We start from the raw sequence: 12,606 nt of genomic DNA, 5'->3' as shown, positions 1-12,606 counted from the left end.
AAAGAGTATTAACTGAAAATTATATAACTGTAAGACAAATGTTATTTTCAATATTTCTCTGTTTCCCTCTCCCTCTCTCTCTCCCACTCTCTCTCTCCCTCTCTCTCTTCCTCTCTCTCCCCCTCTCTCTCCCCCTCTCTCTCGCTCTCTCTCTCTCCCGCTTTCTCTTTCTCTTTCTCTCTCTCTCTGTGTTTTTCTTAGTTTCTTTCGCTCTTGCAAACTTCAAAGAAACTTACAGTCACGATTAAACAGGCATTATTTACTACTACTACTACTACTACTACTACTACTACTACTACTACTACTGATGCTACTACTACTACTGATGCTGATGATGCTGTACGAATGCTGTTGCTGCTGCTGCTGCTGCAGTTGTTGTTGCATGTGTATTAGTATTTACCTACGGTATTTTTCGGAACGTCTTTTTTTTTAATCTTTTTCACTAAAGAGTTCCTACATCACATGAAATTGCACCGCTATAGTTAAGTTATGCTAGGAAAGCAATCTCACTGTTTTCATCACGAAAGACACATACATACATACATACATACATACATACATACGTGTGTGTGTGTGTGTGTGTGTGTGTGTGTGTGTGTGTGTGTGTGTGTGTGTGTGTGCCATGCGAGTGGTATTTGTAGACGAGAAGCTATTTCTAAAAACTCAAGTACTTAGAATTTCGTGCAAGAGCACTTGTGAAACTGATATGTGTTCCGGAACGAAAGTCTAGGCCCTTGAGTCACTGATGTAACTTCTTAGCTTAAACAATGTAGCTTTTATATATTGAGTTCTGTTTTACGCACGCACACACATACACACACACACACAAACACATACGTACGCACACACACACGTACATACACACACACGCACATACAAACGCACGCACGCACACACACATACACAAACACTCAAACACGCACACACATCTTATACATACAAGCGCACGCACGCACACACACTTACACCCACTCACACACACACATCTTACTCACACTCATACAAAGGCACGCACGCACATACACACACACATACACACAGACACACATGCAAACGTGCACACACACACACATCAATTCAATTTAGTTATAAACTTCGCAGTCTGCTTTAGAAAGCTCGTCTGCTCGTATCGGTTACCAGACACGATTTTACAGTGAGAACCGATCGCATTATTGAAGATACATCCGGAAATCCGTGAATATCCGCAGAATATGTATAGTAGTGTAAGCACGAGGGACTGGATTGAGCAAACATACTTTCTCGCATAATACTAAATGTATAAATATACATACATACATATATATTTGTCTAGCTTCCCACCCACAGTGGATCGATGCAGGATGTGTCGAAACGATCGTTGTGAGCAATAAAGTTTCCAGTGCATATGCATTGTTGCCCGAAAAAATAACCAAGAATACATAACTTGGATGCAATTTGGAGAGCTACGCAAAGTTACCAGAAGATTTCATTCAAAGTCAAATATTTTTAAGCAAAAATTTGGACCAAACCTGTTTAAGGATTGTTTTGTTCCTATTTCCTGCTTCGGGAATTTTGGCGTTGCATAAAATCGTCTGCTAACTTTGGTTAAGCAAAGGGTGAATATTTATTTATAATTTTGGATTCAAAATATGCAAACGTCAGTACATACATACACATGTACACACAAATGCACATATATATATATATTACATATACACACATATATAGTGATGACGAGGAAGATGATGAACGAAAATAATGCCAGGATATGTGAGGCAGCATAACATTTGTGGTATGAGTGGAATTATGGATGCGTGCTGATTACGGAGAAAGAAATGTGGCTGGAATAGAAGAGACACTCAAAGAACATGATATTAACAAAAGTAATAGAAAATTATGATAATGTAGTTGATAGCACTCCGTTGGTTACGACGACGAGGGTTCCAGTTGATCCGATCAACGGAACAGCCTGCTCGTGAAATTAACGTGCAAGTGGCTGAGCACTCCACAGACACGTGTACTGTTAACGTAGTTCTCGGGGAAATTCAGCGTGACACAGTGTTAGAAGGCTGACCCTTTGAATTACAGGTACAACAGAAACAGGAAGTAAGAGTGAGAGAAAGTTGTGGTGAAAGAGTACAGCAGGGTTCGCCACCACCCCCTGCCAGAGCCTCGTGGAGCTTTAGGTGTTTTCGTTTAATAAACACTCACAACGCCCGGTCTGGGAATCGAAACCGCGATCCTATGACCGCGAGTTCGCTGCCGTAACCACTGGGCCATTGCGCCTCCACGATAATGTAGTAAAACGGGCCAATTGTAAGGATGCAAGATCTTTCCTACATCAACCCAAGCAGGAAATGTTAGTAGACTTCTTTGGATCTATGAAGCAGTATGAGAGAAATGGCGAGCAGGTTGGGACGTGAGGTACCCTAAACGCACTTGATCAGGGATCTTTTCAACAGAATGTGGGCCTGAGGTGTTAGTAATTTCTATGTTTTACTTTCTGTTGTGTGTATTCCTGAAGACGTTAGAGCTTTCAACAAAATGTTTTGCGGCATTTCTTCCGGCTGCTTACGTTCTAAGCTCGAATCTCGTCAATGTCCATAAAATTAATTACCTGTCTACTACTGGGGTCGATATAATCAACTGTCCCTAATTTTCCTTAAATTTAGTGGTCTCTTCTTCCTCGGTCGATAAAATACAATTCCAGTGAATTACTGGGGTCGAGGTTATTGATTAACCAACTTCCCTCAAAATTTGCTGGCTTTGTACCTAAATTAGAAACCATTCTTCTTCTTCTTCTTCTTCTTCTTCTTCTTCTTCTTCTTCTTCTTCTTCTTCTTCTTCTTCTTCTTCTTCTTCTTCTTGAAAGCAGATCTGGAGCCGTTTTTACAACCCAAAGGAGTGAGTCATAATTAATGACCGAAGGGTCATTTTTAGATTCTTTCATCAGTTCGATTTTCGATCTTTACCTTCCGTAGGGTGCTTGCGGCTTCTAGTAATGTAATTTTCTGAAATAATTCTCTTCGATTTTCCAGCCTAATTTTCTTCAATTATAATTTTATTTCCGTCTTGATTCGACGATGATTGTCCTCTTCCACGGGCACAATTTCAACAATTTGCTCACATTGCATACCTTTGCAATTCTTCTTTTCAGCTCTTTGCTATTTCTCAGTCTGTTTTATTTCTTTCTTACACACACTCTTGTCACCTGGAAATGCTGTATCAATCATTATTTAATGTCTTTCCTTTTCAACTTGTCGATATCAATATCTGGTCTTTTTACCTCAATCACATGATCGCAGTGACCGTAGAAATCCTATTCTAACCTAACATTCTCGTTTACTTCATACTATATTATATTGATGCTCGTATCATCTGTCAGCTCTATTCAAATTATATTTTCCACGTAAGTTTCCTGTGAACAACGTGTTCAATAAAACCGTGTCTGCTTACCTATTCTTTTTGTATAAGTATGCTGCAATCATTCACAATGGGGCTAATGCATTGATTCTGTTTAATACAACATCTACACAAGTGAAATTCAACATTCTTTTCGACATATATGTTTTTTTTTGTATTTTCTAAGCTCTTCTGCTTGCGCTGCACATATTAACGCTTCAGTTCCACGCTTTGATACCGATGTTCATATTCACTCCCATATTCTATGGTTACTGCTGTAGTGGAAATGGTACACCCCTCCCACGGGATATGTGGTATGAACCAGCCACTATAAAGTGAGACGACGTCAACCAGTACAGAGAGTCTGTCAGACGTTGTAGAGACGTTGTAAGAGTTCTCAGTTGGAGTTAAGTGTCAGTTATGTGTTACAGTCGAGTTCGAGTCACAGTTAAGGCAGACGGTATCTGGCAGAGCTATCAGCGATAACACGATAGACGAAGCGATGTATTACCATTCCGGTATAGAAGAGATACACTGTATCCGATACCAAGAAAATATCGTGGCTACTAGAGCAGACACAACAGCTACAGTCACAACAGTGGCCACACATTATAACTATGGAAAGCACCACATCATAGCAGTTACCCACACGTTACTCACATCTCTGATAAACTTCTCATACATGTCCCTTTCCCCTCTGCGTTGATTCACTTATGTTCATCCTTATCAATGCAGTCAACTCTTTCATTCACTCGGGGGACTTTTACATCAATCAGCAACGGTTCTGAACTATTAACTACACACCGCATTCCAGATTGGTCTTTTCCATTCTTATACTTCCCTCACTGCTACCAAACCTAACCTTCCATTTTCTAGGGCAAGTAAAGCATATGAATGCCACTTTTCGGGTTTAACGCTTCATAAAATGTGTTCAATTGTTGTGTTTTTCTGTCTGACTTCCAGATTTCTTATTGCGTTTCAAAATCCCTGCTCTTTATCTGAACGCTAGTATTACTCTTATATCTATATCTATATCTATCTATCTATCTATCTATCTATCTATCTATCTATCTATCTATCTATCTATCTATCTATCTATCCATCTATCTAGACCGGCTCATCCTCTCCAGGACAGTTTTTGCTTTTCGTAGTCTGATACTTATTGTAGAAAAACCCTATTTGTCGATGCGCCATGTCACGGCGGGACAATAAGTGACACAGCGGTAAACAGTACGGACACACATATACACACACGCAAATAAATAAATAAATTACAAAATTCCAGGTCTTTTCCTTGCTTTTTTTTGTATATTTTGTTACTGGTTTTTGTTTACAAAACAAAAAAGAAATAAACATATAAAAATAATATAATAAAATAATATAACAAAATAATATAATAAAATAATATAATAAAATAATAAATACAATAATATAATCAAAATGAATCACGGCTTTTCTAAAAATGATTTTCCCAGACTCGGATTTGATGTACTCTTGCTGTGTCATTTCATTTCATGTCTGTCTGTTTGTCTGTCTGTCTGTCTGTCTGTCTGTATGTCACTCTCCTTCTGTTCCCTCTCTCTCTCACACACACTCCGTCTATTTTCTTTCTCTCGCATCCTCTCTCTTTGTTTCACTTCCTACTCCTACTCCTGCTCCTTGGTTGTATATATATATATATATATATATACATACATATATATACACATATATACATACATATATACATATACATATATATATGTATATATGTATATGGATATATATATGTGTATATATATGTATGTATATCTATATATATGTATATATATATCTATGTATATATTTATTAATATATATATGTATATATATATATATTTATATATATGTATAAGTAGATATATATATATATATGTATGTATATACGTGTATGTATATATATATATATATATATATCTATATATATATATATATATATATATATATACGTGTGTGCATCTTTGATGGTAACGCTTTGTCTCTCTCGGTCAATTTTTCTCTCTCTCACTCTGTCTCTCTATATTTGACTCCATATTTCTCTGTCAGTTTCTCTCTCTATCTCTCTCTCTCTCTCTCTCTCTCTCTCTCTCTCTCTCTCTCTGCTTCTGTCACTGTCTCACTATATCTTTCTCTGTTTCTGACTGACTGCTGCCTGTCTGTATCTCTCCTCGCTATATCCATGCTTCTCTCTACATTTGTCTGTCTGTCTGTCTGACCTTCTGTCTCTGTCTCTCTTTCATGTTTCCGTCCTTTTTATAAATGTGTGCGTATGTGTATGTGTTTATACGTATGTACATACACACACACACGCATGTGCTTGTGTGTGTATGTGTGTGCAGCTGTGTATATGTATGTGCGTCAGCGTACATGCACATGTATGTATGTGTGTGTGTGTCTGTGTGAGTGTGTGCGTTGAACGCGGGTGTTAAACAAAAAAAATGGTTAATATCTTACTTCTCAGCAGGAAGAAGACATTTCATTTCATGGGGGGAAGTAAGGAGGGGGTGTGAGGTGAGCGGGTGGAGGGAGGGGTATGTTGGTGCCTGGTGGGGGCTCGGGGGAGGTGTGTGTGTAAGTGGGGGTGGGGTCGAGTTTGATCTAAAAGTTTAAGAAAAAGAAGAGGGGGTGTGGTTGATGATGATGGGTGGGCATGATAGGAGAGGATTAAGCGTAGTGGAGGGGAGGGCGAGAATTTTTACTTTTTTGACACACTACGTTGATTTTCTAACCCACTTCAACTTTTTGTTGTAGTTGTATCATCATCATCATCGTCATCATCATCATCATCATCATCATCATCATCTTCATCATCATTATTATTATTATTATTATTATTATTATTATCATCATCAGTAGTAGTAGTAGTAGTAATAGAAGTAGTAGTAGTAGTAGTAGTAGTAGTAGTAGTAGTAGTAGTAGTATTAGTAGTAGTAGTAATTCTGTATGTTACAAGGTCCAGTTATGCATATTAACATTTATGCAAAGATGAGAGTCGTGACACCTTCCCCCATCACTCCCACCTGTTGGTCATAATAAAGGCGTGAGTTCGAATCCTTCTTAGAACAATTTTAGCGTTCATCCCTTCGGGGTGGAGAATAAACTCGATAGGACGCCTGCGTCCCTCTTCCAAAATTCGAAGTCTTGGTTGGTTAGAATAAAGATATCCAATAATTTTCGCATTAATTCCCGTTATTCTCCTGGATAAGAAGACGTCAGTCGATCATAGGTAATATTTGTCTCGTTAGCATCGCTGAATTACCGAATGCTGGCTCTTTGGATTAGAATCACCTGTGACACATTCCTAACGTAAACGGCATTAGATGTTAATTCCTGTTAGATTTGTGGATAAAACATCCAATTCCCAAATCTCTCTCTCTCTCTCTCTCTCTCTCTCTCTCTTACTCTCGCTTCTCTCTCATAGTCTTTCTCTCTCGCATATCTCCTTTCTTTCTTTCTTTCTTTCTTTCTTTCTTTCTTTCTTTCCTGCTGTATTACAAAACCTTTGCGAGTGAGAGGCGAGAACCAGTTTAAACATTCTCCTAGAACAGAGGAGAAATTTGCCCGGGTCTCTTAATCTGTTAATCCGTTAATCTGATAATCCTGTGGAGCGTTTGTGTTTAGGTTGGTTTTGTTTGATGGAGCAGGGGATACAGTGGACTGCCCCTTTGATAGTTATTATTGTTGTTTTTTGTTTAGCCCCAGAATAGCTCCAATCCAGAAGACCTGTGGTCAAAGGTGTTACAGCCATGACAATCCCATCTTTTCTTAATTAAGACGATAATGCAGCATTATTTATCTGCTATTTCTAGCTGGGCAAGCGTAGGGGGCTCGGGTGGTCGGATAACATTGCTAATATGGCTAATAGTTCGTGTAAATAGGTGTTTATTCGATAAAGGGGGCGAAATGTGGGGTAAATTGGTGCATCACAAAGATAAAAACTATTTGATATTTCAGCGCCAAACCTCTTTATTCTTCGGTGGACATGGATGGATGAAAACATCAAACACATGAATCACGGTACAGTGAATCTTCGGTCCGACATCTGGTATCAGTTTCCTGTTGCAGGAACATAAGAAAAATACTAAGAAACCCTGAAACTGCAGTGTCTGAACAGGACTTTCTTGTCTTTGCAGATGGAGAAGAAGGAAACGTTGCAACAAAAGAAGCAGCCAATAAAGAATCTCTATCAATTCCGGTATTGGTTTTCTCTTTACGAGACTAATTTTTTAATACTTGGCGAGTAAACTAGTCGCCATTTTGGAATAGATAAATTACATCGCGGGCGGAGGAAACCCGTCCATGAAGCTAACTTGTTTGCTTTCCCACTGCAATGAGATGTTAAATTATCTAATGAACCGGCAGAAGGACAACATACGCTGGGAGCCTTGATGTGGTCATTCGACTTGCTTGATATAGTAGTGAAATTTAACTCCGTCAAATTACAGGCCATCGTTTAATAATGAAGGGAACATGGGAAAAGGTAGGCCTCGCCCTACAAAAGACTCGAATCCTTCTGACCATGTATCTTCTCAATGAGAGCCAAACTGGGACTAAACATCCACAAATATAACTATTGAAACAACAGGAAGAGCAACAACAACAACAACGACGACGACGACGACGACGACGACGACGACGACACAGAAACAACAGTAACGTCAATAAAGTTCCGTAATTAAATGCTGCAAGGTTCTTTGGTCAACGCTTCGAAGTTTCTGTCATCCAGTGCCATTTTGAATGTAAAAATTGTTTCTGATGTAAGTAGAAAATCCGAAACGTTAAAGGCAAGTGTGTTTGTAGATTTGAGCACAGTATTTTTTTTTATCCTTCAAGTAATTTTAGTGAATGGATTGCGGCTATGCAGGGGTACCGCATTATTTTAAATAAAACATGGAACATTCCACAAATTTGTATGTCACCCTTACGCAGGGGCTATGCTAATTTCCCCCCTATTGTTGCAATTTTATTGAATGTATTGCTGAACCAAGTACAAAATATGGGTTGAATCACAAAACCACTCGAATGCCAGACCAAACCAGAGCAAAGACTCTTCGCCTCGTTCTAAAATTCAATTTAATACCGATGACCTCAATTAGGGATAGAATCAAATATCAAGATGATAAGAAAAGGTGTTACACTTTGATCTTAGTCAAAAGGCCGCTCGAACAAATATCTGAAAGTCGTTTTTTTCTGAAGCTTGAATAATTCTTCTAGTCTATAGTTCTGGAGAAAATAATGGTTTATAACAGACAAAATACAGTTCTATATTGAAGAGATGAGGAATTATGTACATTATTTACATTTGATGGATGTTTGTTCTCATCTTGTTTGTTGTTAACATAACGTTTCGGCTGATATACCCTCCAGCCTTCATCAGGTGTCTTGGGGAAATTTCGAACCTGGGTTCTCATTCCTAAGGAATTTTTCGATGTTATTATTATTATCATCGTCATCATCATCATCATCATCATCATTATTATTATTATTATTATTATTATTATTATTATTATTATTATTATTATTATTATTATCATTATTATTATTCAGGTCACTGCCTGGAATTGAACTCGGAATCTTGGGGTTATCTCCTCTATGTTTAGCCCCTCCTCCTGTGGGCAGTAAGAGCACGGGCTACTAACTCTAAGATTCCGAGTTCAATTCCAGGCAGTGACTTGAATAATAATAATAATAATAATAATAATAATAATAATAATAATAATAATAATAATAATAATAATAATAATAATGTAAATAATGAACAGACAAAATATCTGAATTTTGGAGACGAATCCATCAGCTCTAGTACCTGACAAGTACTTTATTTCATCGACCCTGAAAAGATGAAAGCTAAGCTTAGTGGGATTTGAACTGCGTGTGTGAAGAACTGGAACGAAAACCGATGTTTTAACAATTCTACCAAATCCACCGCCTTGGAGAGGGCAACAATTGTTTATAGTAAATTCATACAACCTGAATATTTATTTCTTTATTCCCCACAAGGGGCTAAATATAGAGGGGACAAACAATGGCAGACAAAGGAATTAAGTCGATTACACGACTCCAGTACGTAACTGGTACTTATTTAATTGACTCTGAAAGGATGAAAGGCAAAGTCTACCTCGGTGGAATTTGAACTCAGACGAAATAGCGCTAAGCATTTCGCCCGGCGTGCTAACGATTCTGCCAGCTCACCACCCTTCACCTTACCTGAATAATGATTCAGGTAAGGTGTTTATCGATTACATGAATCCTCGTGCATAAATGGTAATTTTTTTAATCGGATCCCGAAAGGATTAAAGGCGAGATCTGAACGCAGAACTTCAAGGATCGGGAGAAATAACGCAGCGCACTTTGCCTGACATTCAAAAGGTTTTTGCTTTCTGCCGGTCTTATAGATGATAATGGTTTCTAAGCTTTCAGTACAAGGCCAGCGATTCTGGAAGCAGCAGATAGTTTATCAACAAGTTTGCCCCACATCTTCAGTCTTGCAGCAAAACAAATAAATAAATAAATAAACATAAATAAATAAATAAATGAGATACCAATTCAAACATTAAGTGTGTTACGCGTCCTGAGAAGAACGCCGAGAACCCGCCAGACACCTTTGACCTCTGACATAGAAAAAATTTTGTTTAAATCCTTTTCGTATTGAAAATGAGAAAAAAAGAACTTGCGCACGCACGCACGCAGACACACGCACATACATACACACACAATAACACACACACACACACATATATATATATATATACATATATGCACATACATATATAATGTGCCTGTGTATATCTGTGTGTTTGTGTGTGTGTATATATATATATATTTGTTCGTGTGTATGTATGTATGTATGTATGGATGTGTTTGTGTAATTATATAAAGAACTTTATTCATCAGTTGGGAATAATAATAATAATAATAATAATAATGATGATGATGATGATGATGATGATGATGATGATGATCATGATAATATACAACAAGTGTAAAACTTGTCCCGCCGAACTAGCGAACCAGCCAACCACTGATCCGTCTCATCTTCCTGTGACCAGTGAGGCTGAAGTCTGATGTGAGACATAGCAGTCGACCATGTCTACGCACCAGCCGTTCCAGCAGACATCAAGGTGAGGATAAACATTCTCCAAGAGTTACAGAAGATTTCTTCGGTACAACCACACCACGAGTTTGCTCTGTGAAAATATGTCAACCTCTTTCGCTTCGACTTTATTTCGCTTTTTCGTCGTTGTTGTTGTTGTTGGTATTTGATTTTGTTGTTGTTGTTGTTGTTCTTGTTCTTGTTCTTGTTCTTGTTCTTGTTCTTGTTCTTCTTCTTGTTCTTCTTCTTCTTCTTCTTCTTCTTCTTCTTCTTTCCTTACTTTTCTTTCTCCTCCTCACTACTACTACTACTACTACTACTACTACTACTACTACTACTACTACTACTACTACTACCGCTGCTGCTGCTACTGCTGCTGCTGCTGCATTTCGTTCGTTTTTAAGTTCTGAGTTCAAATGCCGCTATGACCGACTTCGTCTTTCATTCTTTCGAAGTCAATAAAATAAGTATCAGTTGCATACTGGGGTCGAGCTAGTCGACTTAACCCCTCCCTCGACACTGCTGGCCGTCAGCCAAAATTCATTATTATTATTATTATTATTATTATTATTATTATTATTATTATTATTATTATTATTGTCTTCTGCCAGATGTTATACTAACACTATACCAAAAGAGCGAGCCATATCTAATGGTCAAGAGTCCTTTGGGCCCTTCTCCTTCAACTTTCTAACACCCTCCTTAGAATCCTCGCTGTTCCTAACAAGGCTGTTTTCTGCAATGGCTTCGTTCTGATAGTAAGTCCTAGCTTCTCAAGTAATGTGTCTAACCTTTTACTAACTGCTCCCATCGAGATCAATTTTGGCTTTTAACCATTAAGGGTCGATAAATAAAGTACCAATCATGATCTGAAGTTAATCATATCAGCTACACCCTCCCCTCCCATCTGGAACTACCAGCTCTCTGACTGTCTTTAGCCTAAAATCGTCAGTTTTTAACCGCTTTCTATTGACTTCGATGAATTGCTCTCATTTTCCAGACTCCATCTCGTTCTCAATACTTCAATGCAATTAGGTGGAGCTTTTGCTCGGACCCTCATCTCTTCTTCGGCCTTCATTGAGCCATGCTTCCATATATCCTGTTCTCGTTGAGGGAATATCTGTCCCATCATACATCGTTCAGGGATCGATTCAACTCATTTTTCTGAAACATAGAGAAATTAGTCTTGTTTTGTTTTCTATTTATTATTTTATTCCATTTTTTTTTGATAGCAAATATCAAGGACAAAGTTCTTCTTCTTTCTTCTTTGACCCCTCTTGGCTAAAATTCTAGCAAAGGTTTTTCCCATTATAGCTTTCCCACATATTTTCTTTTGCCCGCGGCTTGCTCTCATGTCCAATGCCTTCTTTCGATTTGCAACACTAGCAAAAGACGAAATGAAGAATTATCGTTGTGGCTGTTACTCTCGTTATTGTTAACATAGATCTTATTTTTTCTGTGTTTTGTAATTCAAATTGATATTCTCATCACGTTTTGAAATTTTTAAAGTGCATCTGTAAATGCCTGTACGTGAATCTGTGTCTACTTCATTGTCACTGTCTCACGATTCTTTTAAAAGTCTACCTTGGTGTTCGCAAACATTTCTAAAGGCGTTACACATCTTTTTCGACATGAAGTTTACTACCACCTTTGTGACTATTTTGTCCCGCTACTGGAATCTGGCCATACTGAGATACAAACAACGATGAAAATGGCGGTTCGCAAAAATATATGTACATCTAAATGCAACACTAGACAAGAACCATTTGTCTACTCCAGATAATGGGGATGGAGTTGCGAGTAAGCTCAAACTCTTTTGTTTGTAAAATGGAGAGAAAAAAAAAATTCATTCAGCAATCTGGTAAGAAGTTATTTTTCAAATGGGGTTTCTGTCAACGCGTGCGCACACATGAAATAGTAATAATAAGAATTAGAATAATTAGAAGAAGAAGAAGAAGAAGAAGAAGAAGAAGAAGAAGAAGAAGAAGAAGAAGAAGAAAAAAAAGAATTAGAAGAAAAAGGAGGAGGAGGAGAAAAGGAAGAAGAGGAGGTAGAAGAAGAAAAAGAAAAAGAAGAATGATAATTGAAGCATGTATTCCGTTGGGTGATATGTA

At 37.9% G+C, this 12,606-nt stretch overlaps 1 non-coding gene and 1 pseudogene across 1 annotated transcript; both read right to left on the bottom strand.

Moving 5' to 3' along the window:
* Positions 1-8,283: 8,283 nt before the first annotated feature.
* On the bottom strand, positions 8,284-8,390 carry LOC128248977 (U6 spliceosomal RNA). Its single transcript, XR_008265120.1, has one exon. It is a non-coding gene; the product is annotated as a U6 spliceosomal RNA (small nuclear RNA).
* Positions 8,391-8,570, bottom strand: LOC128248958 (U2 spliceosomal RNA; annotated as a pseudogene).
* Between the last annotated feature and the right edge of the window lie 4,036 nt (positions 8,571-12,606).

The sequence above is a fragment of the Octopus bimaculoides genome, chromosome 10, assembly GCF_001194135.2.
Source record: "Octopus bimaculoides isolate UCB-OBI-ISO-001 chromosome 10, ASM119413v2, whole genome shotgun sequence".
NCBI lineage: Eukaryota > Metazoa > Mollusca > Cephalopoda > Octopoda > Octopodidae > Octopus > Octopus bimaculoides.
Note: the sequence above shows the minus strand (reverse complement) of the source record. Positions and strands in the feature narration are given on the sequence as shown.